The 27,523-nt window shown below is 41.9% G+C and overlaps 1 pseudogene; it reads right to left on the reverse strand.

Annotated features, from left to right (window-relative positions):
• Positions 1–23,681: 23,681 nt before the first annotated feature.
• LOC138081456 (baculoviral IAP repeat-containing protein 5 pseudogene) lies at positions 23,682–24,302 on the reverse strand (annotated as a pseudogene).
• Between the last annotated feature and the right edge of the window lie 3,221 nt (positions 24,303–27,523).

Consider the following 27,523-nt stretch of genomic DNA (forward strand, 5'->3'; position numbering starts at 1 on the left):
CTTAAAAGAGGATTATAATCACAAATACAAATTCAGAGAACTGCTCCTGCTACCATTAAGCACCCAGAATTTCTGATTCATTGATTGTACTAATATTTCCAATCAGGAGTCTATGTGTATTTGATAATCAGTGCAGTAAATTTACTAAGAACTTCCTCCCATGATGAATTTTTCTTTTGCTAAAGAGGGAGCCAGATTGTTTGGGAGGGTCCTGTGAACCTGAATGACCTGCTTACTCATTGAACCACTATTTACTCTTTGAATCTAGGCATTGTCAGCTCTGGCCTACAGCTGTGAATGGGATAGAAGTTCTCTACCTTTACGAACCATTTAGTCTACTATTTCAAGGACAGGGGGACAGACAAGCACATAGTCACATAGGCAATTACAGTCATAAGTAAAGCACAAGTGTCTGGAGACCATTTAACCTGGAGACCTAACCCAGATTAGGGGAGGAGATTTCTCAGGATAGGTCTTTCTGAAAAGAGGTACTTAAAATGAGGCCTTAAAAATGAGTAGAAGTCAGGTGAATTAGGGTTTAGTGTTCCAGGCTGAAATGGTTAAGACCAAAGAAGGAATGTAGCTTGGGATGAGGCCTCTTGGGTCATCTTTTGGACTTTGCACTTTAATGAACAGGTAGAGGGAACTCACTGAAAACTTTTAAATAAGAGATAGGATGATTAGATTTGGGTTTTAAAAATGATCATCCTCACTGCTGTGTTTGGAGGGGTAGGCCCTATTGGCATATATGGTGTCTGTGCAAACCAGGAAAAGACTCCCTTCTGGGTGGACCAATTAGAAAAGAGGTACTGCTTGTCCCACTAGGTCAGCTCAGGGGCAGTCCCCTGAGCCAGTCACTTAGTGTGGGCACAGCCTGTCTACACGCTGGGGAGGGGGAGAATGGGGTGTGGCCTGATAGTGCAAAGGCTTTTGCAGTCACCCAGGGGGTAGAGAGGGGAGTAGATGGGGGACGGATGGAGAGCATGAGAGAGATAATGAATTTGTTCCCTGGTGGCTCAGACGGTAAAGCGTCTGTCTACAATGCAGGAGACCCGGGTTCGATCCTTGGGTCAGGAAGATCCCCTGGAGAAAGAAATGGCAATCCACTCCAGTACTGTTGCCTGGTACATTCCATGGACAGAGGAGCTTGGTAGGCTACAGTCCATGGGATCGCAAAGAGTTGGACACGACTGAGCGACTTCACTCAAGAAGGTAGTTGCTGTTTGGGTATAGATGTTGGAGAGAAGCTATCAAAAATTTAAAAGTTGAGCATAAATACCTGAGTGGGATAGGATGGTGAAACCATTTTCAGTTGAAGGGGACTAAGGGAGGAGTGGGTTTGGCACAGGTGGGGGAGGGAAAGTAATTCCACTTGAGTCTGTTTGCTTTTGAGGCATTCCAGGTGGAGTCAGGGAGTAGGCAGAAGGAACTCCTGAAAGAGATCTGGGATGGAAATACATATTTCGAGGCCGTTGCAAATAAATAGTCCTTGCATATCCCTGGTGGCTCAGGCAGTAAAGAATTTGCCTGCAGTGTGGGAGACCAGGGTTTGATCCCTCGGTTGAGAAGATCCTCTGGTGGAGGGCATGGCAACCCACTCCAGTATTCTTGCCTGGAGAATCCTGTGGACAGAGGAACCTTCTGGGCTGCAGTCCATGGGGTCACAAAGAATTGGACACGACTGAGTGACTAAGCACAGCACACACCATATGAAAAAGATTTCCAGAACACCTCTAGCTCAGTTCCTAAGAGGAAGAGATGCTTTAAAAAGATCACCCAAAGAGGGGTGTAGAATGAGAAGGGGAGGGGGCTGGCCTTGGAGAGTTTGATCATTGTGCTCAGAGGAGGAAGAGAAGCTGGTTAAGAGTTAGCTCAGTCACTCTGTTGTGTCTAACTCTTTGCCAAGCATGCCAGCATCACCAGTTTCTGGACCTTACTCATGTCCATTGAGTGGGTGATGCCATCCAACCATCTCAACCTCTGTCATCCCCTTCTCCTCCTGCCTTCAATCTTTTCCAGCATCAGGGTCTTTTCCACTGAGTCTGTTCTTCGCATCAGGTGGCCAAAGTATTGGAGTTTCAGCTTCAGCATCAGTCCTTCCAATGAATATTCAGGGCTGATTTCCTTTAGGATGGACTGGTTGGATCTCCTTGCAGTCCAAGGGACTCAAGAGTTTTCTACAACACCACAGTTCAAAAGCATCAATTCTTTGGTGCTCAGTTTTTTTTTATAGTCCAACTCTCATGTCCATATATGACTACTGGAAAAACCATAACTTTGAGTAGATGGACCTTTGTTGGCAAACTAATGTCTCTTTAATATGCTCTCTAGATTGGTCATAGTTTTTCTTCCAAGGAGCAAGTATCTTAATTTCATGGCTGCAGTCACCATCTGCAGTGATTTTGGAGCCCCCCAAAATAAAGTCAGTCACTGTTTCCATTGTTTCCCCATCTGTTTGCCATGAGATGATGGGACTGGATGCCATGATCTTAGTTTTTTTTAATGTTGAGTTTTAAGCCAGCTTTTTTACTCTCCTCTTTCATCTTCGTCAAGAGGCTCTTTAGTTCCTCTTCACTTTCTGCCATAAGTGTGGTATTATCTGCATATCTGAGGTTATTGATAAATTTCTCCTGGCAATCTTGATTCCAGCTTGTGCTTCATCCAGCCCAGCATTTCTCATGAGGTACTCTGCATATAAGTTATAAATAAGCAGAGTGACAATATACAGCCTTGACATACTCCTTTTCCTGTTTGGAACCAGTCTGTTGTTCCATGTTTGGTTCTAACTGTTGCTTCTTTACCTGCATACAGGTTTTGCAGGAGGCAGGTCAGGTGGTCTGGTATTCCCATCTTTTTAAGAATTTTCCACAGATTGTTGTGTTCCACACAGTGAAAGGCTTTAGCATAATCAATAAAGCAGAAGTAGATGTTTTTCTGGAATTCTCTTGCTTTTTCTCTGATCCAGTAGATGTTGGCAATTGATCTCTGTTTCTTCTGCCTTTTCTAAAACCAGCTGGAACATCTGGAAGTTCACGGTTCACGTATTGTTGAAACCTGGCTTGGAGAATTTTGAGCATTATTTTGCTAGCATGTGACATGAGTGCAATTTTGTGGTAGTTTGAACATTCTTTGGCATTGCCCTTCTTTGGGACTGGAATGAAAACTGACCTTTTCCAGCAGTCCTGTGGCCACTGCTGAGTTTTCCTAATTTGCTGGCATAATAAGTGCAGCACTTTGACAGCATCATCTTTCTGGATTTGAAATAGCTCAATTGGAATTCCATCACCTCCACTATCTTTGTTTGTAGTGATGCTTTCTAAGGTCCACTGGACTTCACATTCCAGGATGTCTGGCTCTAGGTGAGTGATCACACCATCGTGGTATTCTGGGTCATGAAGATCTTTTTTGTATAGTTCTTCTGTGTATTCTTGCCACTTCTTAATATCTTCTGCTTCTGTTAGGTCCCTACCATTTCTGTCCTTTATTGAGCCCATCTTTGCCTGAAATGTTCCCTTGGTATCTTTAATTTTCTTGAAGTGATCTCTAGTCTTTCCCATTCTGTTGTTTTCCTCTGTTTCTTGCTTTGATCACTGAGGAAGGATTAGTGATATCTCTCCTTGCTGTTCTTTGAAACTCTGCATTCAGATGGGCAGATCTTTCCTTTTCTCCTTTGCCTTTCACTTCTTTTCTCAGCTATTTGTAAGGCCTCCTCAGACAACCATTTTGCCTTTTTGCATTTCTTTTTCTTGGGGATGGCCTTGATCACTGCCTCCTGTACAATGTTGTGAACCTCCGACCATAGTTTTCCGGCACTCTGTCTATCAGATCTAGTCCCTTCATCTATTTGTCACTTCCACTGTATAATCAAGGGTCACCAGAAAGACCAAGTAATTAGAAGGGTGGGACTTTTCAGCCCCACAGGCTGACCTCTTGGAAAGGAAAGAGGTGCTAGGGATTGAGTTACACAGACACTTGAAGAAGCTGTTGGGAGACCTTCTGGGTTGATGGGCACATCAAGGTGCTAATAGAGGCAGCCTATCCAGAGAAGAAGCCAGGAAGCTTGGCACCCCTCCCCCATACCTTACCCTCTGTATCTCTTCCGTTTGACTGTTCATAAGTCGTATTCTTTCTAATAAACTGTAGTAGTAAGTAGAATGTTTTCTGGAATCTTAGCTGTGCAAGCAAATTTTCACACCTTGGGATTCATGAGAAGCCCTGAATTCACAGAACCCCCAAATTTATAATTTGGGCACCCCATTGCAGCTGATGCCCACAGAAGGCATTCTTGTGGGACTAAGCCCTTATATATGGGATCTGGGCTAACTCCAGCTAGTTTATGACAGAATTGAACTGAATATTTGGGTACACATTTGGTGTCAGAATTGGCTGGTGTCTGGAGGAAAAAAAAAATCCCCATGTTTGGTGTCAGAAGTGTTTTAAAAACAGCTCAGCCCTATACACCTGAAATAGCCTCTCACTGTCTTTTCTTGAAATCACCTTTGACCTTATACTTGATGACTGAAGGCGTCACCTGAGAGCTTACTTTTGATGAACATCAAGGCCCCTGGGTGGGTGCCGGGAAGGCTTCTGGAGGGGAAGGGTATTCCCTATTTCTTTGTCAGTTTGCAGGTTTGTGTCTAGGTTCTCAGTGTTGACTGTACAATAGGAACACCTGGCAGCTTTAAAAATTCTGGCACTGAAGTCAAACTCCTGACTCATGGAATCTCTCTGGTAAGGGAATTGGTATTCTTTGAAAGCTCCCAGTGGTTCTAATGTGTGTACAGCCAAGGCTGAGAGCCGCTCACTGGGATACCAGACCAGTTAGAGCCATTTGCCCATTGAGCTCCGGCCCACTGCCTGGAATTTGCCGGTTGTGTATGAACAGTTAGGTCCAGACCCTTATGAATGAAATAGGTTAGCGCCCAAAGGAGGCGAATGACAATTCTATGAATGAAATAGGTTAGCGCCCAAAGGAGGCGAATGACAATTCTATGAATGAAATAGGTTAGCGCCCAAAGGAGGTGAATGACAATCCTACGGGATGTTGAAGGAACATATGAAACCTTCTATTTATAATTTTGTAAACATTTAAGAAAGAAGTCAAGCTATGTTATCTCTAGTCTCTGTAGTGTGGTGCCTTCTAGATTTGGTGTCTTGTATGGGGAGTGTGATTTTCTCAGGAGGAAGAGGTGAGGAATCCTCACTGGACCCCTAAGCATATTGGAAAGTGTTGCAGTTTGCCAGTGACAATATCATGGAGTTATGAGGTTTTCTGAACACAAAGGCTTTAAATCGTGGCATCTCTCAAACAGTGAATGGAGACTTACCTGTGAGTGGGTTACAGGTATCCTGAGATTCATTCTCTGTCACCCATCTCCCTTCAGCCAGGGGGCTGAAGTTGAGTAGTCACCTTCTTGGATATGTGTCCTAAAAGCATCACAGCTTCAGATGGCAGATGCTTTATCATCCATTGTAATGCTCTGGGCAGGGGGAGTGACCATCTTTCCACCACTTATCTTCCCTGGTTCTCTTGCAGGCACACATCTAAGAGTAATTGAGTTTACCGGTGTCTGCATTTTTCTTTAGCAAAAGACACGGTTTCCAATTGCCCCTTCCCAGTTTTGCTGTGCCTATCAGTAGTTGCGATTGTCTTCCCGGGTGACTCAGTGGTAAAGAATCTGCCTGCCAGTGCAGGAGCCACAGGAGACTCTTTCCCTGGGTTGGAAGGATCCCCTGGACAAGGAGATGGCAACCCACTCCAGTATTCTTGCCTGGAGGATCACATGGACAGAGGAGCCTGGTGGGCTACACTCCATAGAATCACAAAGAATGGGATGTGACTGAGCATGTGCACGTGCGTGCGCGTACACCCACACACACACACACCCACACACACACACACCCACACACACACCCACCCACCCTCCCACCTACCCACCCATGCATCAGTAGTTGTTGTTACTTTGTAGAGCAGCAACAATCCAAGATAAACGTGAAGTTCACTCAAGGAGAGGGAGAGTGACCACATTTCAAAAGTAATTTATGCTACAGAGGCATTTGGAAATAACCATTTGGAAATGTTTGCATTGAATGTGAACATGTTGCCAAGAAATGTGGTAGGTTTATGAGTCATCGGAACCTGGGAGTTTGGAAGAAAGTGGCACATGTATGTAAGTCCCTTTGCTGTCTACCTGAAACTATCACAGTGTTGTTAATTGGCTATAATATAAAATAAAAAGGTTTTAAAAAGCCAAAACTCTCCCCCTCCACAAAGAAAAAGATTGGAAGCAAAATTGTCTACCTGTTAAAGTGTTTTAGGTGAAGAGTGTCAGTAAGTTTTGAATCCATTTGTTGAATTTATAAAAATGTGACACCTGACTAATTTGCAAGAACAATTGATTGACACTTACCAGCTGAATCTCATCCAGGACCTTTGTGCAACTGGTGGATAGACAGAGAAGTATCAAGATTTAGGAAGGAGAGCTAAGAGTGTTCTTCTGTTTTTCCAATGTATCCTTGTCACCCTAGACGGCCATTAGAGCAAAATGTTACAGGACACTGAGCTTGGAAGCAGTCATTCAAGCGCTTGATGGCAAAGTAATTAACTGGGGTTTTCAAAGATAACCATATTTAATTTTTTGCTTCCATTACAAATATTAGTTACAAATTTGTAGTAAGAAGTTTTTTGCCTTAATTAAGCTGAACTGAACTGAATTAACTATTTCGTCTTTTTATTTTGTAATGCACATCATTTAAAGATGTGTACAGATAAAGATGTGTACATTTAAAGATATGTACAGTAGTACTTGTAATTTTGAAAGAAATATGCATATATTGAATGTACTTACTGAAAGCTTTTACTCTTAGTTGTTTGTAGTAAAAATTTTGCAAGCTTATCATTAAAAACTTTGAGCCAAACTGCTATCTCCCCCACCCTTTGCCCCACAGTAGTCTGGAAACTTGCTTCCTTGTAAACTTTAATCTGAAACTTCCTCTTCCCCATGCTCCTGTAGTTCATTCAGTGGGAAATGAAATTGTTATAAGAGTAAAAATAAATGTTCACACTCTGGAAAGTATTGAATACTGTCTTCTCTTGAAATGGGTACATAAACTTCCTTTCAACAAGCCAGTTTGAACACTTTAAGATACAAACACAAAAAGCCATGGAATTTGCAGAAATCTTGTCATCAGTTCTTTGCGTTGGGACAGGTAAATGCTTTCAGTCTTGTGGCTGTCCATCCTTTTATTCACTAACCATGTCAGTGCTATTGTCCATGAACCCACACAGGCCGGTTTGGGTAGTTTTGACAAGCAGAGATTGGTGGAAGGCTGCAGATCTTCAGGCAGGTGAAGGTTAAAAAGCCAGTCTCAGGTCAGCTATGTCCTGTGTTGGGGCTCTGATTGCCCCTCCCAGGAAACTTTGACTTGAAGCACAGGGAATCAAACATTCCAGGAGTCAGCTGACTGTTAGATTCAGCTGACAAATGTGTTGGAGTCAAGGAATCACGAATTTTGTGGAATCAGCAGCTGGACTCAGGAATGCGCCCTAGGCACAGTCCAGGCTGCTTGACTTGTCAGGCTTCTGTGTCCTTTTGGTGTAAGCATAGGACATGCCTCTAGACTGTCCCAATCCATCCACATAGACGGAGCACCCTGATCTCATCTGGTTAAGATTGTTAAGATTCTAAGTTCTGATTGCAGAGGGCACAGGTTCTAGCCCCAGTGGGGGAACTAAGATGGGGCACACTGCACAGCCTGGCCAAACAAAAAACAAAAAGCCAAGATTTTCAAACACATGCACAAATCAAAATGAGTGCCTTTGAGTGTCCATGAAACGAAACAGGGCCCTGTGGGGCCCTCCCAAGGACAGAGCCTTTGAGTGCCCCTTGCAGAAACCAGTACTTGAGGACCCAAGCACCCCACTTGAAGAGTTGGAGAACTCAGATTTATTATGCCAGTGGGCCCAGAAGAGTTAACACTCCAAGCTCTGATCCCCGAACAGTTTTTGTACATGGACAGGCATGATTAAGCAGGTTTGTGGGTTTGCAGGGGCAGGACGATTGCAAAGAGCAGGACAAGAGTGAGTGAGGTAAGCTCCAGTGCCTAGTATCGTGAGTCCCCATCTTCTGAGACCTACATAATCCAGACTTTGCAAGGACCAAGCTGAGTTACAGAGGCAAAAGGAGCAGGAGGTTATTCAAAATTTTAACTTTTCCTCTTCATTCCCCTTTCTTGATGCTCCTATCACTCATTGTAGAAAGCATCATCTCATGTTTTGGTAGGACATTCAGAGCTTCCCGTCATTTGAGGGGCTATATTGAGCTATTACCATTTGTAACTTTATGGATTTAATCTGAGAGGTTATGAACTGGGTAATTGCACTGAGAATACAAGGGCCAAACAAGAGCACCACAAAGAGCATGAAGAGAGGACCTGTTAAAGGGAGAAGCCACGATGCCCAGCTCCAGATACTACTCCAATTATTGTTCCAATATTTCCCCAGGAATTAGCTAGTTTCTCTCTCCTTCTTATGATTTGTTCCCTTAGCTGTTGAACTATGTCCCTGATTGTTTCTGAATGGTTTACATAAAAGCAGCATCTTTCATTCAAGAAGAGGCAGAGTCCTCTCTCTTCAGCTGTCAGGAGGTCTAGCCGTCTCCTATTCTGTAAAACCATCTCAGCCAGGGAGTCTAGTTGGTCCTGTAATGAAGAGCAGCAATAATACTGATCAGGGATAGAGGCCAGGGTTGACAATGAAAATCCATTAATATTTCAATAGCTGGATCCTCAAGCTTCCATCATGCATTGACCAGTCAGCTGCCAGAGTGTGACTGGAGCAAGGCTGAAGAATCCTCAGGCTTCTGCTGTGTGTTGACTAGTCAGCTTCCAGAGTGACTAGAGCAGGGCTCAGTGTCCTTCGTGGGTGAGTGTTGTTGTCTTGGGAACTGGACCTTGAGGTTTTTGGGGTCCTGAACTGCTTTCCAGGTGTCATCACAGGAAGTCACTGCCTTCTTGACTCTGGTGTGGTGGATCCAAAGGATGACACCTATAACTTTAACAGCAGTAGAGGTTGCCAGGATGACCCTGTGAGGGCCTGTCCAAACTGGCTGAAGTGTTTGTTTTGTTTTTAATCTGACCCATACCTCTTCTCCTGGCTGATAGGGATGAACCCAATTGCCCAGAGGAATGGGTGTCCTTTCTAAGGTTTCTTGGATGATACGGCAGAAGACTTTTCCAGGGCCTGGAGGTGTCAGGACATTTCCAGGTCAGTTAGTTGGTGGTGGTCTCCCTTGAGCTTTTTTTTTTTTAATCACTGGAATGGTCTCCCATATAAGATCTCAAAGGGAGAGTAGCCTGAGGACCTCGGGATGCATTTACGGAGGGCGATGAGTCCACAGAATGATAAGGCAGCTTGTTCCAGCATTGTCTGGGTGTTGGCTGGGGAATATTTTTGTTGTACTACTACTAGGAGAAACAAGCTTATGAAAGTTAAAGATATATGGCCCAAAGATTAATAGAAGTAGGAAAGCTGTGGTGGGGCTATCCAGGAGAACCAGGTCCAGACATTGGTTCATGACATTAGTGTTTCTCTAGGTATGAGAAGATGCAAGAATTTGGACTCGTAAAAAATGTCTCTCTGATATAATTTGCATATCTGAAGACCTGTTTTTCTGGGTTTTTCCCAGAGCACAGAGTGCCTTATTTTTTGTCTCCACCCTGAACTCCCTTCAAGGGGGTGTTGAAGGTCAGCATCTTGTAGTGGTCGTGATTTCATCTTTGTAGAGTCAGCTGGCAAGGGCCACCTTCCAGTCAGCAGGGCCCCTTCATAGCCACATATGTGACCATGTTTGGGGGGCATTTCATGGTCATTATGTCCCACAGTGCTGGGAAGGCTCATTTCCAGGTCTAACAAAGATTCCATTGACCTGCCACTCAATGTGTTGTCACTAGACGAGGCATTGTAAGTAGCCAAAGTCTCTGGACCATACCTGTCTTAGTAGCCTTTTGGTCCAGGAAAATATTTCCTCTTGTTGCTTCTTCCTTTATCTAGAGTTACATTATTACAGCTGCTCCTAAATATTTCCTCTTGTTGCTTCTTCCTATATCTAGAGTTACATTATTACAGCTACTGCTCTCATATGGAACTCTGTATCAGCATTTTATCACAGGCTCAGTCACACATTTGGTATCATAAATAATCTTCTGAAAGAAGCTACATAGAAAATAATATAGCTAGCAGTTATTAGTAAGGTCACAAGCAAGAATTTAAGTAAAGAACTTTAATTGGGTGTAGCCCGGTATACCCCAGGTCATCTGACTCAGTTAAATGATTATAGCCAAGTATTCATCTTCTGATTGTACATCATGAAGCATCTGACCTTTATCCAAAGATTGGTTATTGAGATAAGCTTTAAAAACAATTTTAGAGTGTCCTTTTTAATAACTTAATTAAACCTTTTAGCAATTTAACATAACAAGGAACTATCTCAGAAGTAAGTCTTAGTAAGCATAGACCTTAATTAACAAAACTAGAACTTAATATTCAGTGAAATATATATATATATATATATATATATTTTTTTTTTTTTTGAGAGCTCATTTTGAAGGCCTTAACACCATAGCCAGGGAAGGCTTTAACCCATCAAATAAAAATGAGGTCTGTCAGGGAGCTGGGAAAAGGCAAGCAGCTTTCTTGGATTTCCCATAGCCCTGGCTCTGATTTTTAGCTGTTGTTTATCCATTTTTAATTTCTTGATTTAGGAGCAGACTATAGCCATGTTTTAAGGACATCAGGATAGCAAAATTCTTACTGTGAGGGGTTATTTTTTTGTAGAAGCAGAATGAACTTTGTCTATATGTATCATAATCTTAAATAATTTTATTTACTTTACCAAAGTAACAAAAAGATTTTAAAAACAAATATAAATCACTTAAAGGCAAAGAAATTCATAATCTTTTATCAAAATCTGCATTCTAAGTAAACTTTGTTCTCCGAACAGAGGACCAAATTCCAGTCTGGTACCAGCTTACTGTTAATAACAAAATTTGTTTATCTGTTTAATCTTAGAAAGTCTTTTCCATATATCTTGAAGAGCTAGCAGTGTTCTTTTAAAGGCATGAGAGTAAAACCGTAGAAGACATGTTTAAAATCTTATTCTATTGTAATTGGCAAAGAAACCTGGTCATTGTTGTGATATGTAACACTTTAATATGATAACTAGAATTATAATTGACCATATTCTATCAGGACATATCAGATCTATATGAATTTCACACAATTTTAGGATATTTATATTAGTAACATCAACCGTGCAGTATAACCTAAAAAGATTTTTCACCCCTTTAACAGTACTTCCCATGTAATTTAACATGTCCAGTGAACCCAGGCAGCTTAATAGCTCTTTGGGATGTCTCAGGGGCCCTCTGAAGCATCTCAAAGTTAGCTGGAAGTCAAGTTATTTAGGAAGTTTTGTCAATAAATATCACAGGGTTTATAACAGTCAGACAGGATCATATAAGTCACTGTGAAATAACAGTTATTTACTTAGCCAAAGTTAACAGAAGATTTCAAAGGTAAATATAGAGCAGATCAATTAAGAGGTAAAGAAAATTAAATCTATAAAAGCAGTTCAACACCTGAAGAAAGTATGTCCTCTTAACAGAAAGGCTGAATTTAAGTTTTTACACCAGCTTACTTTAAACTCATTTAGGTAAATTTAATTAAATTTATTTTAAACTTAATTCTAACCATGCACAATTTTCCCCAAACTTTTTAATCACTTTCTGTAACAGCCACCTATAAATCAGACCTACTTTCTTTTCCCTTTATAAAATGTAATTTTGTTTTTTATATCTTCTTTATTAAAAACATACATCTACTTCCTTATTAGATTAGCAAACAAACATCAATACTAGATATTTAATATTGAATATTTCCCAGTTTACATGAACCTGAATTTTATTTAGGTTAATTTTTCTTGTATTTAGAATTGTTTGATTTCTAAGCACTTTTCTTTAGGCCAATTAAATTAGAACTCATGTACAACTTTAATATTATCAGAGAAAAACAAAAGACATACACTGAGACATAAATATAGACAGACAGAGATCTTATAGCTTTCTGTTTGAGATTTGAAATACCTCTTTTACTCCCCCTTTTTTTTCTTTGCTTGAAGTTCTAATTTGCCCAAGACTGAGGTGTCAGGCAAAGTTGGCTGTGTGTTTCAAGGGCATGGAAAGGGTTAACTTCAAGCTTTTCCCTAGGCAGGCCTTTCAACAAGCTAGTTGTTTTTAATTGCATATACAAGAAGAATTGGTTTTGCAGTTTCCAAAAAGAAAAAAAGTTTCTCTCACTCCATTCAATCAGCAGTTACGCACTCACAATTATTCAGAGTCTATCCCAACGCCTCCCTTCTCCCAAGTCCCCAGGTTTCCTTAACTGCTGCTCCCTTCCTGGGAGCTCTCAGGTGGTGATCAGTCTCCTCTTCCACTCACTGGGGTAGGCCTGACTGGGGAGGGGCCCCGGGGCCTTAGCTGATCCTGTGGCCATTCCTGGTGAGTTAGTCCGTCCCTCCAGTGAGCCCGGTCGGGGCTCGATTGTCCAGAGAGTCGGAACACCAGTCCGAAAGAGAACTCAGAATACTGTCCGGTGGTGTCCTGCTCGTTCACCTCAGGGTTCCTTCGCTCCAGCCTGGCCGAGCCACCAGTCCAACGGCTCAAGGGGCCGGCGTGATTGGAATCTCGCTGGGGCCTCCAGAAATGTTGCAGAAACCAGTATTCAAGAAACCAAGCACCGCACTTGGAGAGTTGGAGAACTCAGGTTTATTATGCTGGTGGACCCAGAGGAGTTAACACTCCAAGCTCTGAGCTCTGAAAGAGTTTTTACACATGGACAGGTGTGATTAAGGCAGTTTGTGGGTTTGCATGGGCTGGGGGATTGCAAAGAGCAGGAGAGGGGCGAGTGAGATAAGCTCCAGTTCCTAGTGAGTACCCGCTTTCTGAGACCTACATGATCCGGACTTTGCAAGGAGCAAGCTGAGTTACAGAGGCAGAAGGAATAGGAGGTTATGTAAAATTCTAACTTTTCCTCTTCACCCCCACTTGTTGCTTGTTGGAAAAAGATTTTAGCCTCCTAGACCTTCCCTGAGTTCCAAAGGGCAGATTCAGTTACTCATTAGAGGAGTGAGGGTAAGCAGAAACAAAGAGGAAGCAGTCAAGAGACAATGGTGCAGCCATCCCAGTTCCTCGAGGAGATTTCTGAGCTCTTCTTCAGTAACATGGCCTCACACGCAGGCAAAGGGTGATAAACTTCAGGCTGAGAACAGGTCTGTGGGGCCCCAGACTGGTTAGAGCCAGGAAGCTGATGATTGAGACTGTTGGAACAGCACCCCGTTTCTTCCTCATCCCCAGCCGATTGGAGGAAGGTTACATACCCTGCAGACCTATCCCCAGATTTTGCCTATAAAAACTTCCCTCCAAACCATTGAGAAGTTCAGGGTTTTTTGAGCATTGGCAGCCCCAGACTTACAATAAGGATGCATTTTCCTTCACCATAGCCCAGTGTCAGTAGATTGGCACAGATGTGTGGACCCGAGTTTGGTTCTATAACATCCTTAGATGTTTCTGGTCACTTTGAGGATTGTCCTCTGGGCTAAATTGGACCCATTAGCAAAGGGCCCAGTGTTTGATGGTAGATGTGATTTTGGAACTTGGTGAAAGTCAGCCTTACAAGGAAGCTTGACCATGCTCCTTATTAATACTATTGAGGGTGAGGTGGGATGGGGAGGTTAAAAATATAGTGTAATGTAAGAAACATACACTAGATTTTTTGTTGGACTCATACAAAGATTTTTTTTTTCCTGTTTTTGGTTGTGAAATTTGACCTGTATTGAAAACAGATGGGAAAAAAAAGAAAGACGTTCACTGGTCATTGACCACATAGGAATCAGATTTCCCTTCTGAACCTCTGTGGATAGCCCCCTCCTATCCCCTAACTCTCCTCTCCCACCAAATTGGGTTGAGGGAAAGCAGTAGAATGTGAAAAAGCACATTCTGACACTGTGAAGTTCAGAGTGAACACCCAGCTTTCCTCTCATTGTTGACCCTTAGAAAAGTCGCTTGTTTCCCTGTGGCCCAGCTTGTTTAGTTAAAGAGGAGGGTGGGACTTGGAACTAGCTGAATTTTTTCCTTATGGGCTGGTAATCTGGGGCTCTAAAGTTTGTTCTTGGTCAAATAAGTTTCGGAAATGCTGAATACTCTTGTCTCTTGACCCTGTCTTTAGACATTCATGGTAAGCATTGCCATCTTAAGAGCCATAAGGAAGAAGCCCAGCAATGCAGCATTTTGTCTAACTTTGTTTCTGACCACATTTCTCAATTTTTTGGACCGCAGAATCTACCCCACCTTCACAGCATAGTAACTGCCCCCAGAGCTGGTGTTTCTAGCAGGAATAGATGGAATCTCAAGTTTCTCTCAGCTTTACAATGGATGCATTGTTTCCAAAATAGTTTTTTTACTATATTTTTTTTAGCCAAGCCTATAATTTCCCCCAGAAGGCTCAGCAAATAACCTTTGTGTGAATTCTTTGAGATTAGGGAGATGCATTTTCCTCAGAACTTGTATAATAGGTTTTGTGTAATAGCTTTTTGTATAATATAGTGTTTTGAATAATAGCTCCTGTGGAGTTAAATTAAGTGTATTTAGGTATTTGTTAATAAACTTCAAATACAGTTTCTTATTTGGGGGCCTCTGAAAAAAGTTACAAGTTTCCCTGATGGCCCAGCGGATAAAGAATCCACTTGCAACGCAGGAGACACAGGCAACGCAGATTCGATCCCTGGGTTAGATTTGAGTTAAAGATCTGAACGGTGTTCAGGTGAGGAAATATAAACAATCATAATAAACTGCTAATGTTCATTGAAGGTTCATTATATAGCAAGTATCAGTTCAGTTCAGTTCAGTTGCTCAGTTGTGTCCGACTCTTCGCGACCCCATGGACTGCAGCACGCCGGGCCTCCCTGTCCATCACCAACTCCCAGAGTTTACTCAAATTCATGTCCATTGAGTCGGTGATGCCATCCAACCATCTCATCCTCTGTTGTCCCCTTCTCCTCCCGCCTTCAATCTTTCCTAGCATCAGGGTCTTTTCAAATGAGTCAGTTCTTTGCATCAGGTGGCCAAAGTATTGGAATTTCAGCTTCAACATCAGTCCTTCCAATGAATATTCAGGACTGAATTCCTTTAAGTTGGACTGGTTGGATCTCCTTGCACTCCAAGGGACTCTCAAGAGTCTTCTCCAACACCACAGTTCAAAAGCGTCAATTCTTTGGTGCTCAGCTTTCTTTATAGTCCAACTCTTACATCCATACATGACTACTGGAAAAACCATAGCCTTGACTAGACGGACCTTTGTAGGCAAAATAATGTTTGCTTTTTAATATGCTGTCTAGATTTGTCATAACTTTTCTTCCATGGATTAAGTGTCTTTTAATTTCATGGCTGCAGTCACCATGTGCAGTGATTTTGGAGCTCTCCAAAATAAAGTCTGTCATTGTTTCCACTGTTTCCCCATCTATTTGCCATGAAGTGATGAGACCGGATGCCATGATCTTCGTTTTCTGAATGTTCAGCTTTAAGCCAACTTTTTCACTCTCCTCTTTCACTTTCATCAAGAGGCTTTTTAGTTCTTCTTCACTTTCTTTCATAAGGGTGGTGTCATCTGCATATCTGAGGTTATTGATATTTCTCCTGGCAATCTTGATTCCAGCTTGTGCTTCATCCAGCCCAGCGTTTCTCATGATGTACTCTGCATATAAGTTAAATAAGCAGGGTGACAATATACAGCCTTGACATACTCTTTTTCCTATTTGGAACCAGTCTGTTGTTCCATGTCCAGTTCTAACTATTGCTTCCTGACCTGCATACAGATTTCTCAAGAGGCAGGTCAGATGGTCTGGTATTCCCAGCTCTTAAAGAATTTTCCACAGTTTGTGATGATCCTCACCATCAAAGGCTTTGGCATAGTCAATAAAGCAGAAATAGATGTTTTTCTTGAACTCTCTTGCTTTTTCGATGATCCAGTGGATGTTGGCAATTTGATCTCTGGTTCCTCTACCTTTTCTAAAACCAGCTTGAACATCAGGGAGTTCACGTTCCACGTATTGCTGAAGCCTAGCTTGGAGAATTTTGAGCATTACTTGTATCAAATATAGTGTAAGCATATTACCAGTTGGCTCACTTACTCTCTTTAAAAACTAATGTATGTAGGATCCTTAACCCAATTAAATTGCTTAAAATTATTTTAACCAGTGAAGGAGCTGAAACTTGGAGCAGTTAAGGGCTTCAGAAAGTCTGAGTTGGTAGATGATTGTGTCCAGTTTTTTAACTGGATAGTTGGCTCTAGAGTAGAAATCATTGCTACCAGACTCCTTTTTCTCACATGTAGACAGACTCATATCGAGCCACTAGCAACGAAAGAAATACAAAATGAAGCCTCTCTGCTGTATCATTTTACAGTTGGAATAGGTCAAAAATAATTACACAGTATATGAATATGTACTACATAATTAAGATAATTATAGAGTTAATATAGAGACAATGATATTCAGATATTAGGGTACTCAGCTTAAGTAAATACTATAGTGTATTTGAAAGAGCATCAAGAGCCATAGAAATTGATAAGTTTTGATCTAAGAGTCCTCCTGGAATTCCGAGGAAAAGCTAAGAGAAAACAAAGATATAAGTATATTCATACATGTCCATAGCTCATCTCTGAATGCCAGTTCATCTCAAACACCATTTTTTCTGTCATTACATAGAGAATTCCTTCACTCATGGGCAATAATTTCAAATTCAACAACTGGACCTAAATGTCATTTAGATAAAATGGTAGATAAATGTTGCCCCTCAAGTTTATGAAGCTTCTTAAAGGGAACATTGGCCCAGCTCACATGTGTGTGTCTGAGGGTTGGCGGAGTTGTTCTGCTGTACCTTTGGTCTGAAGTCTTTAGGAGCAGATTGTGTCATAGTTACTCCTGAGGGACGACTTGGAAGGTTCTGGGGCTCCTTGTAAGGTGAGGAGGTAGGGCAAGGTATAATTGAAAGCTGTTAATAACTGGATCCAGTGTGGTTCTTGGCTAGAAAGCCAGACTGTTCTGCTCCCTCTCCTCTCTCCTCAGAGTCAGTTGTGGGTTGAGCCCCACCTCACCTCTTTCCTGCTGGTTAGCTGGAACAGATCACCAGTAGATGGTCATCAGAGCAGTGAATGCCTCAGTTTCCTTAACCGTTAAAGAGAACATGTATGTAAAAAGAACTTGCCTAACATTTCCTTAAAATTTTTAAAATGTCCTTAATTCTGCAATCACTTCATTTGTATGAGCACCATCAACTTAGTATCAGTCTTTAAGGAAATTACTGCAGTCCCTGGGGTTGCAAAGAGTCAGACATGACTTGGTCACTGAGCAACAACAACAAAGGAAATTACAAACAAGAAGCCACCATAGTAACGAACACACAGTGTGTAAATGCATCAAATGCCTGTCATTTTCAAAGCTGTCCATGTGGGAAGAAAAGTAAGATCTCACACTTGTGGAAATACATTCTAATTAAGATTTTGTCTTGCAGTGGGACTTCCCTACCATTCTGTGCTCTCTTGACTCTCAACTCGGTCAAAACTCAGCCTTCTCACACCTGGTCCTGTCCATCATCCATCTGCTGAAGAACAGCAGAATGCTTTATCACTCAGGTGTAGGTTCCCCTCACTGAACTCATCTGCCCTTGTGCACAGGTGAGGAGACTGAAGTGCAGAAAGGTTAAGAAAGGTAGGTCAATCCTGAAGATAGGATGGGAGCCACCCAGCATGAGGCCAGTCCTTTGGGGTTTGTTTGTACATGTTCATTTTGTGAGATCCAACACAGAGTGCTTTGAATTCATGTTACACTCACTGACAGACTATAATTTGGAGCATTTAAGTCCTGTACTTTAGTCTTATCTGGAAAAGACTGAGGTAGAAGGCCCAGTTAACAAGAAGCAACCAAGATACCACCCTACCTTTTTTGGAGTGGATTTTTCAATATTTAGGCTTGTTTGTTTTGTTCATTCTTTGAGTCCTTACTGGTTGCATAAGCCTGTGCAAGGCCCACGAGGCAGTGTGAGTAGGGTTGGGGAGGGATGGCGGTGTGGTGGTGGAGGGGCGGGAATGAAGGGTGAGGCTAGATTACTGATTACTAGGAGCTGACCAAGCAGGTGCCTGGGTCAGTTCAGAGATGGGGATCTGTGGAAATAAGTGACCAATGATGGTGATAACCCTTGTTTACTGACAAACTGATGCATACTAATTACCATGTTAGTCGCTTTATAGGTTGTTTTTGTTTTTTGAATCACCACCAACCAAATAGGGGATTATAAGCTTCATTTTTCAAATGAGGAAACTAAGGCTCAGAGAAATTAGGTAGCTTACTGAAGCTACTCCTTAGGACTTGGCATAGTTAGCATTTATTCTCAATTGTGTTTGACTTCACACCACTGTTTTCCTCTGTGGCTTCCTATAGTGAATGATATTGGATTTCAAAGAAGGGGCAATCACTGTGGTTCAGAAAAGGGACCGTGTGCAAGAGGTGGAGTTGGATTTTAACATGTTGAAGGAAACTGGGCAAAGAGAGCACTTCTCATCCCTGCTGATGGTTAATTGTTTATTTTTCTGTATGGACTGAGAATATTTGCTCTGATGATTTTGCTTAGCAAGCCGAAAATCCAGACAGGGGGTATGATCTGGAAATTTGGGAATTCTTCTAAAAGCAAGACAGAATCTAGTATTTTAGAATTAGAATTTTTGGAACCCAGGAAGCGTTTAAACCCGAGAGTATTTAAAATTGAGATTTAAAAAAATTCGGGACCTGTGGGCTTCATGATGATTGGGTGGGAGAGAAACCAGAGCCACTGGTAAGATGTTTCTGCTTAAGAATTGTTCTTGCTGGGCGACCTTGCCAGCCGTGTACACTCTGTGTGCTGATTTTTTCATCTTTAAAATTATTTAGTGAAAGTGGGGAAAATGAACCTTAAGATACCTTTGAAATCTAAAATTTTATTTCTATGAAACTATGCCTTATTCAGTGCTCTCTTCAGTATTATAAACCACCCACTATTCATTTTTTTAAAAAGGAAAGAAAAAAAAAGTTTATTACTCTTCAGTCTGGAATTTTGAAGTGAACAATGAGACCCTTTATACTTATTTTGGCATGTAGTGGTGAGGAGGTTGAATATTCCTTCAAAAAACAAACTCTGTGTGTGTGTATGTCTGTGTATAAATAGATATATCTCTATTCAACTCTGATGAGGTCCACCTCTGCGAATGAACTTAGTACCATAGAGGATAGGTTTTTTGCATTTCACATTTAGCTGTTACTTGTACTTGAAGGAAATTGGGATAATACTCTAGCCTTGTATGCAATAAGAAACACACTGGTCTTTGAGAGACAGCCAGACAGATGATCTTTGTTCTTTATCTCCAAGTTTTCATGGCATGAGACTTGGAAAGGTCTGTCTTTGTGTGTTCAAACCACCTGGGGTCACTCCTGCCTATACTCCTAACAAATTTCTCTTACTTGAAAAAGCCTCTTCTAAGTAACGTTTTTGCCTAAATGTACACACCTACTGTAAAAGGTGTCAAGGTACATGCCAGTGGCATCTTTTAAAAAATCATAACAGAGCTTAAAAAAAATAACCCTCAAGTATAAAACTGTGTCACAAATGGAGTCAGGGGAAATTCAGTGGCGTCAAGTATATTCAGAGTGTTGTACACCCATCTGCATTGTCCGTTTCTAGAACTTCTCATCATCCCGAACAGAAACTCTGTACTTACTGAACAATAACTTCTCCTCTCCCCCCGCACTGCTGTAGTAACCTCTATTTTACTTTCCACCTCTGTGAATCTAATTACTCTCGGTACCCCTTGTAAGTGGAAGTATACAGTAATGTGTTTCTGTGACTGGCTCATTCATTTAACAAAGATGAATGTAGCATGTGTCAGAGTTTGATTCCTTCTGAAGGCTGAAGAATATTCCACTCTGTGTGTGCGTATATATATATATATATATACACACACACACACACACATACACACACACCCCTCGTTTTATCATTTGCTTTTCCTAATTGCTAATATAATGCACTAATTTTGATATTTTAGTACAGTCATGGACATTCTTTTGGCTTTTCAGGAAATGGATACAACTTGTATGGGTAAACCTATATATACTTCTACCACTAAATTGTAAATTTGAAGAGAAGTTGAATGAAGGATATTGAGAAACTATTGGTACCAACTGAGGTGGGATTAATGGGACTTTTTTTGCTGTGGAAAACACATGGTAGGCCTCAGGGGACACGTAATTGTAGAATGCTGTCTGAGTTGACCAGCTGTATTTCCCTGCACTCATTTCCTCGTGAGCTGGAGCCAGTGTCTTCAAGCTCTGCTTCTTTAGCCACAGGCCCACTCAGGCAGCCAGAGGGCACAGACAACAGAGTGGGAAGGGGGCCCTCAGTCCATTCATTTTGATTCATTGTGTCTGGTGCTGCTGGTGCCCTATTTCTTTTTTGACTCCATGAAGGTGTAACTCTAGGTTCTTAGAGAAAAGGACAAACCCAGGGCATTTATTAAGTTTTATTTCACTCTTTCAAGCTGTCATTGAGTATGTAAAGAGAGATCCAGATGAAGAACATTCAGAGGGTGTGTGTATAATAAAGGGTGTATGAGGAAAAGAAAGCGTCCAGAGAACATACAGATTAAGTCTACTCTGATCTCTGTGTACTTATTTTTTGCCGTATATTCACAAAGGATATTTTCAGAACAGTATCTTGGTCCTTCCCAGGTTTCCTTCCTTTCTGGGGTTGAGCATTTTCATTATTACTGAGCAAAGCTCATTTGATGGATGGGATGGGAAGCCAGTCCAGGGAGGACAGAGCTGTGTTCCTGGAGCCAGGCTACCACCACTGCTCCTTCTGTGCTGGGCTTCTCCACAGCCTTCTGGGCGGCTTCTCCACAGCCTTCTGGGCTGCTTCTCAGGAGGACTTTTTATTATGAGTGAGAGTTTTAATCATTTGGGGTGGGTATGTGTCCCCTGTTTATCATCGCTCTTCTGATTTCTTCGCTGAAACCTGGCCTTTAGTTTCCACGAATGTGCTTAAACATCTACTCATTGTTGTGGTTCACTATAACTGAGAAACAGACTTCGTGTCATATAGAATTTAAAAGAAGGTCCCTAGGGTTAAGGACGGAGAAGGCAATGGCACCCCACTCCAGTACTCTTGCCTGGAAAATCCCATGGACGGAGGGGCCTGGTGGGCTGCAGTCCATGAGGTTGCTAAGAGTCGGACACGACTGAGCGACTTCACTTTCACTTTTCACTTTCATGCATTGGAGAAGGAAATTGCAACCCACTCCAGTGTTCTTGCCTGGAGAATCCCAGGGACAGGGGAGCCTGGTGGGCTGCTGTCTATGGGGTCGCACAGAGTTGGACACGACTGAAGCGACTTAGCAGCAGCAGCAGCAGGGTTAAGGAACCTGAGTGGTAAACAGCTATTATTTCTTACCTTCCTCTTCTTGTTAAAGCTGCTTCTGTTACACATCACTATCTGGTCTTCCTTTCCGGCTTCCTTTGCTTCAGGCTTTCACTCCGTCAGCAAAATATTCTCTCTTATTTCCTAGTATCTAAATCCTACCCATTTTCAGGATTCAGGTGGGTTGTAATCAAGGAAGCCTCTGGGGATCCTTTCTTTTCCTCTAGATGGACTTTAAGCTTTCTCGTCTGAAATAGTGCAGACTGGGGTGTATTTCATGGGTCCTGCCAAGCCTGTGTGCAGAAATGGTAGGTTTTAGTTATTGTTTTAGGCCATCAGCTGCCTAGCCTCAGGGGAGAAAGTGATGGCAATTGAGAAGATGAATACTGTTTCCAGGCATGAATGAAATGCAAGAGTTAGTTATTTAAATGACATTTTGTCATATAGTAGTGTAATGAGTAAATGGAAAACATTTTCTGTAGAACTTTTCATGTCATTAATTCAGGCATGCGTGCTCTGTTACTCAGTCGTGTCCAACACTTTTGTGACCCTATGGACTGCAGCCTTCCAGGCTCCTCTGACCATGTAATTTTCCAGGCAAGAATACTGGAGTGGGTTGCTGTTTCATACTTCTAATTCAGGCATGGAGAACCTTTTATTGATTTTTCTTCTGTAAATGACCACATGGATGAAACCTAGTTTTACTTAGTTTCATCTCATTTAAAATTAGGGACAGTTCTTTGAGACTTCCATTAATTATATTTACTATGTATTTTAAAATTTTATATAATTATTAAATATGTTTTGATGTGAGATTAAACAGTTAATGAAGATATAAAAAGAAGGCAAAAATGGAAGAAAAGTTTTAATAATTGTTCTATTTACCAAGACTTGAGAATATGAATTTATACCAGTTATCTTTAAAAACTCATTGACTATCATTATAGCTCTTAATTTTTTTTTTTTTTTTTTGGGTGTTCCACACGCTTTTTATTTTTTTACAACTGCTCCAACTCTTCGCTTAGTCTGTGCTGGGGCTGAAGCTCATACATCATTGCATTTATGATCATGCAAGACTGAAAACAACATAAAAAACATGCTTTTTTAAAAAAAAGTTTCCCTCAAAGAGGTTTTGCAATCTATTTTTTTAAATTAATTTATTCCTTTAGGAAGATTCACATTGGAAAGACAGGAGAATTATCAGTTGCCTAATGCACATCATTAATGGAAAGTAGGTATTTGAAGAGTATTAATACTTAAGTCCATGAACTCCTTCCTCAGATTTTTCATCCTGCCCCTGTGTGCCCCATCCAACGGATGACAGCTGGTCCATAGCGGGATTCCCCAGGAAGAGTCCACTCTGTGTGCTCTGCTATCCAGAAGCAGAGAGCCAGGCCTCTGAAACATTCCTTTTCCGCATGAAAGACCTCCCTGTCTATTGTAGAAAAATGGTGCAACCTTGCCACGAGCCATGGCAGAAGTATCTTCAAGCTGACCACAAAGCAAGAGGCCAGCTCTACTCTCAAGACATCAGTCCTTCTGCATCCCCCTCACCAAGTCACACATATTACAGTTACGGAAAGGGCTCTGACACAGATCAAGTCCAGAGGCAGAGCCTGGGCTCTAATCCCATGGCTACCTCTATGAAACTGAAAATCACAAGATGTGATGGCAAGGAACCCCTAACACACAGGGCATTTTCAGAGGCATGGCAGGGAGGGCCGTACAATTTGTGTGGGAGGAAGGGAGCTGCTGTGACACCACAGACCTGATGGGGTAAAAGAGATGATCACAAGATCTGCAGACATCAGTGTGAGATAATATAGAACATCTGGAACATGATACGTGCATACCATAAATGCAGAATATTATGCAAGTGAAACTTAAAATGGCATTCTTAATCCTGTTTGTCCAGTCATAACGGACCTATGATCACATTCACGCATCACATTTCAGCTGGACAGCCAGTCACCAGCTTTGTGAAGCCCAAACACGTTGCTGTAAAAGGGCTCTACCCATGTGAACAAATGTCTACCCTCACCCTGCTAAGTCCAGGAAGCAAAAAAAACGAAAACTACCAAAGAGAAAAGACAGGGTCAGTTATTGTACTTAGCTCTAGCTATATAACAGAAGAAGACCCTGGCATCAACTTCAAGAAAAAAAATAAAAAATACAGTTTAAATATTCTCATTTCAAAATGTTGATGTTCTGCTTTCCTAAGGCACAGTTAAGAGGCTCCAGAGAAAAACTGGTAACGCTGAGGGGTGTGCCCTGGAAACGACGTGTCTGTGTCACTGTGCAGCAGTGACAGGGAGGTGTCACTCTAAGGCAGCCAGCTGCTCAATGGCACAGCGGACTTTCTTTGCAGTTTCTTCAAATTCTTTCTGCTTATTGTTGGTTTCCTTTGCGATTTTGTTCTTGGTTCTTTCTTTATCCAGTTTCAAAAATTCACTGAGGGTTAATTCTTCAAACTGCTTCTTGACAGAAAGGAAAGCACAACCAGATGAATGCTTTTTATGTTCTTCTATAGGGTCGTCATCTGGTTCCCAGCCTTCCAACTCCTTGAAGCAGAAGAAACACTGAGCCAAGTCGGGCTCGTTCTCAGTGGGACAGTGGATGAAGCCTGCCGCGGCCATCCGCTCCGGGGTGCAGGCGCAGCCCTCTAAGAAGGGCCAGTTCTTAAATGTGGAGACGCGGTGGTCCTTGAGGTAGAGCTGCCAGGCCGGGGGCAACGACTAGGCACCCATCCCGCCGCCGCCGAGCGGTGCCGCGATTCAAATCCGGCGGTTGACGGCCTCCGCGAGGCCTATAGCTCTTAATTTTATCACCACCTTTAAGACTAGAAAAATGTAGCTTTTATGTTAATCAAAGTTTATAAATGCACATTGTTTGAAAAAGCAGATATTTCCCCAAGAGTGTAACATCAAAGCTCTTAGACCTATCAAAGGTCTTAGATTTTACCCTACTTGAAAGCTAGCAAGTCTGTCAGTTTTCATGGATGCTTGCAGAAGACCTAAGACTCCTGGGCCAAACACAATGCATAGTTTACTATCTATAGCAATAACAGAGCAGAGTATCAGCATTTTTCATGTAGGTTCCTAAGTCCTAGTTCCTGCAGGGCAGTATGAACACAGCCAGGTGATAGTCTGCACAGAGTGGCTTGCATTACAGAGAAGGAACCCTGAGCTTAGGAAACCCACATCTTTTATGGTGGGCCATAGAACATGCTTTCCCTTTGCTCCCAGAGATATTGCATTTATTATCCCAACAGTAAGCACACTGGCCCTTTGCTAGTGAGGGAAGCACTGTCTGTCTTTCAAGGCTGTTCACTGCACAAATAGCTTTAAAAAAACAGTCCAGACTGAAAAGGCAGTTAGTACCGCATTTGCAAGATGGGCAGAAATATGAGGGACCCATGGACAGTTGTCTCTTAACAAAAAGTTGTAGTTATGAAAAATAATCCTTTCCCAGTGCCCCCAAAACTTCCTACTCCCTAGAACCCCAGTGTCCAATAAAAATAGGATGTGAGCCACGTTTAATTTTTTCTTTCTTCCTGTCTTTTTAATACATAACTCTTTTTTTCTTTTTTTTTTCTCTTGCCCTCATGGCTTGCAGGATCTTAGTTTCCCAACCAGGGATTGAACTCATGCTCCCTGCAGTGAAAGTGCAGAGTCCTAAACACTGGACTGCCAGGGAATTTCCCCGAATAGTTTTGATTTGAGTTTAGTTGAATTCAAGGATGCAGAACTGACAGATCAAGAGTCCGTAGATGTGGAGTGCCAGCTGCATAATATAAACTTGGGGGGCTAGATTGTGTAGGTTTGAATGTTAGCTATTCCACTTACTAGCTTTGTGACTGATACTCTGATTTATAATCAATGTATATTTGTTAATCTGGTCCATTTCTGGCACAGAGCTCCTGTGAATCCCTTGGAATGTCCTAAGTGATGAGAGCAACAAAAATTGTCTGTTATGTTGATGAGGTGACCCTTGGATCCTACCTGAAGATGGGGGCTGGTTGCAGGAGGACCAACCAAGTGATTAGAGGGTTGGAACTTTCAGTCCCACCCCTTACATCCCTACCTCCCATCTCTGGGGAGGAGAGAGGATCTGGAGGTTGGGTCCCCCGATGGCCGGTGATTTAATCAGTCATGTTCATGTAATGAAACTTCCATAGAAACCCAAGACAGCTTGGTGCAAGTGTGGAGATTTGTAGAGTGGGGCTCTCAGAGCGTGGCAGCGCTGCATCTTTCCCCCATACCATGCCCTGTGCATCTCTTTCATCTGGATGTTCACCTGTATCCTTTATCATGTCTTTTTTATAATAAACCAGTAATCTACTTAGTAAAATGTTTCTTTGAGTTCTGTGAGATGCTCTAGCAAATTAATTGAACCTGGAGGAGGGGATTGTGGGAATTTCTGATTTTATAGTCTGAAGGTTAGACTTGGCGAGACTGAAATCTTAAACCATGAAATGGACACTGTCTCTGGTTAAATAGTGTCAGAATTCAGCTGACTTGTAAGACACCTGGTTGGTGTCTAGAGAATTGCTTGTTGGTATATTCGCCTTCAGTGGAATTTGGATAAGAACTCCTTTAGTGACCTTGGTAGCTATTTAACCTGTTTATGCATCAGTTTCCTCATCTGGAAAATAGTGTCTTCTGTTTAGAGTTATCCTGAAGATCCTATGAGTTGTTTAGGTAAATCCTTTAGAAGAGCTCCTGGCACATATTAAGCATTCCAAAATAGTGATACTCTTTTTATAATTACTGATGGGCTTTGTCTTTTGGTGGTGTGCTTCTTGCAATAGCCTGCTGAGAAGTTACATGCAACTTTGCATGTATGAAAATGCCTTTATTCTATGTTACATTGACAAACAGCCTGGCAGGTTATATAGAATTCTAGGTTGAAAACAGGTATGCATGTCACCTCCCTCTTGAACTTCCCTTCCACCTCCCATTCCTTTTCACCCCTCTTTCCTTCATTTTCGTCTTTCTCAGTGGAATGCCTGTTATTTGAATGTTGGACTTTCTGTATCGATTTTCTCATTTTCCATTTATCTTTCTGCTCTCCTGTCTTGGGGCTTTCCTTAACTTTAATTTCTGATTCTTCAATTGAATTTTTAATTTTAGCTATCATACTTTTGATTCCGAGAGCTCATTTTTATTCTCTGTTCCATTTTCATAGTCTCTTGTTCTTGTTTCATGATTACAATAGTTTCTCTTATGTCTTTGCTGATAAAAACCCTAGGATTTTTTCATCATCGCAGTTTTCATCTCTTAATCTTAATTTCTCCATGTGACAGAATATTTAATGGGTACAAATTCCTCCCATTGCAGTATCCGTGCCCCCTTGCAATGTGATTTTGCTTCCCTTCCCATCCAGAAGTAAAACCTTATTTCCTCTGGGATCATGGCAGGCCTCATGACTTTCTCTGATGGACAATAACAGATGTGATGTTGTGTATATTCTGCTGCTTAGCCCTTATGAGGCTTTGGAGCTGCTGGGCTCTCTTGGTATGCTGCCCTGAGGTGCCAGGTAAGGAATCTCATCCAGCCTATACGTGATGAGAGGCACCCCAGCTAACGTCGAGTACAGCATGCAGATGTGAATGAGCTATATGGAACCCTCCAGTCTGGACAGTCCTCTATCTGCTTGTAGCTGCCTGGGTGAGCCCAGGTAACACCAGAAGGATTGCCCACCAATTCCAAAAGTAGTGAGAGATAATAAGTTATTTTTATCTTCTGTCACTAAGGATTGTAGTTGATTATATAGAAATAGTTAACCTGATAACCTCCTCTGTTTTTTTCTGATCTCTTCTGTGTCATGAGCTTTTCTTGGATATCAAGTAGTTTTCGATTCTCTGAGGCTGAAGCCTGGGAGGTGTGTATGCCGGCCTGCCAGTATTCTGGAAATGAGGACCTTTGACTTAATTCCCTCGTTTTCAGGTTGGTACTCCTGCCCTCAT

The sequence above is a fragment of the Capricornis sumatraensis genome, chromosome 6 (assembly GCF_032405125.1).
Source record: "Capricornis sumatraensis isolate serow.1 chromosome 6, serow.2, whole genome shotgun sequence".
Lineage (NCBI taxonomy): Eukaryota > Metazoa > Chordata > Mammalia > Artiodactyla > Bovidae > Capricornis > Capricornis sumatraensis.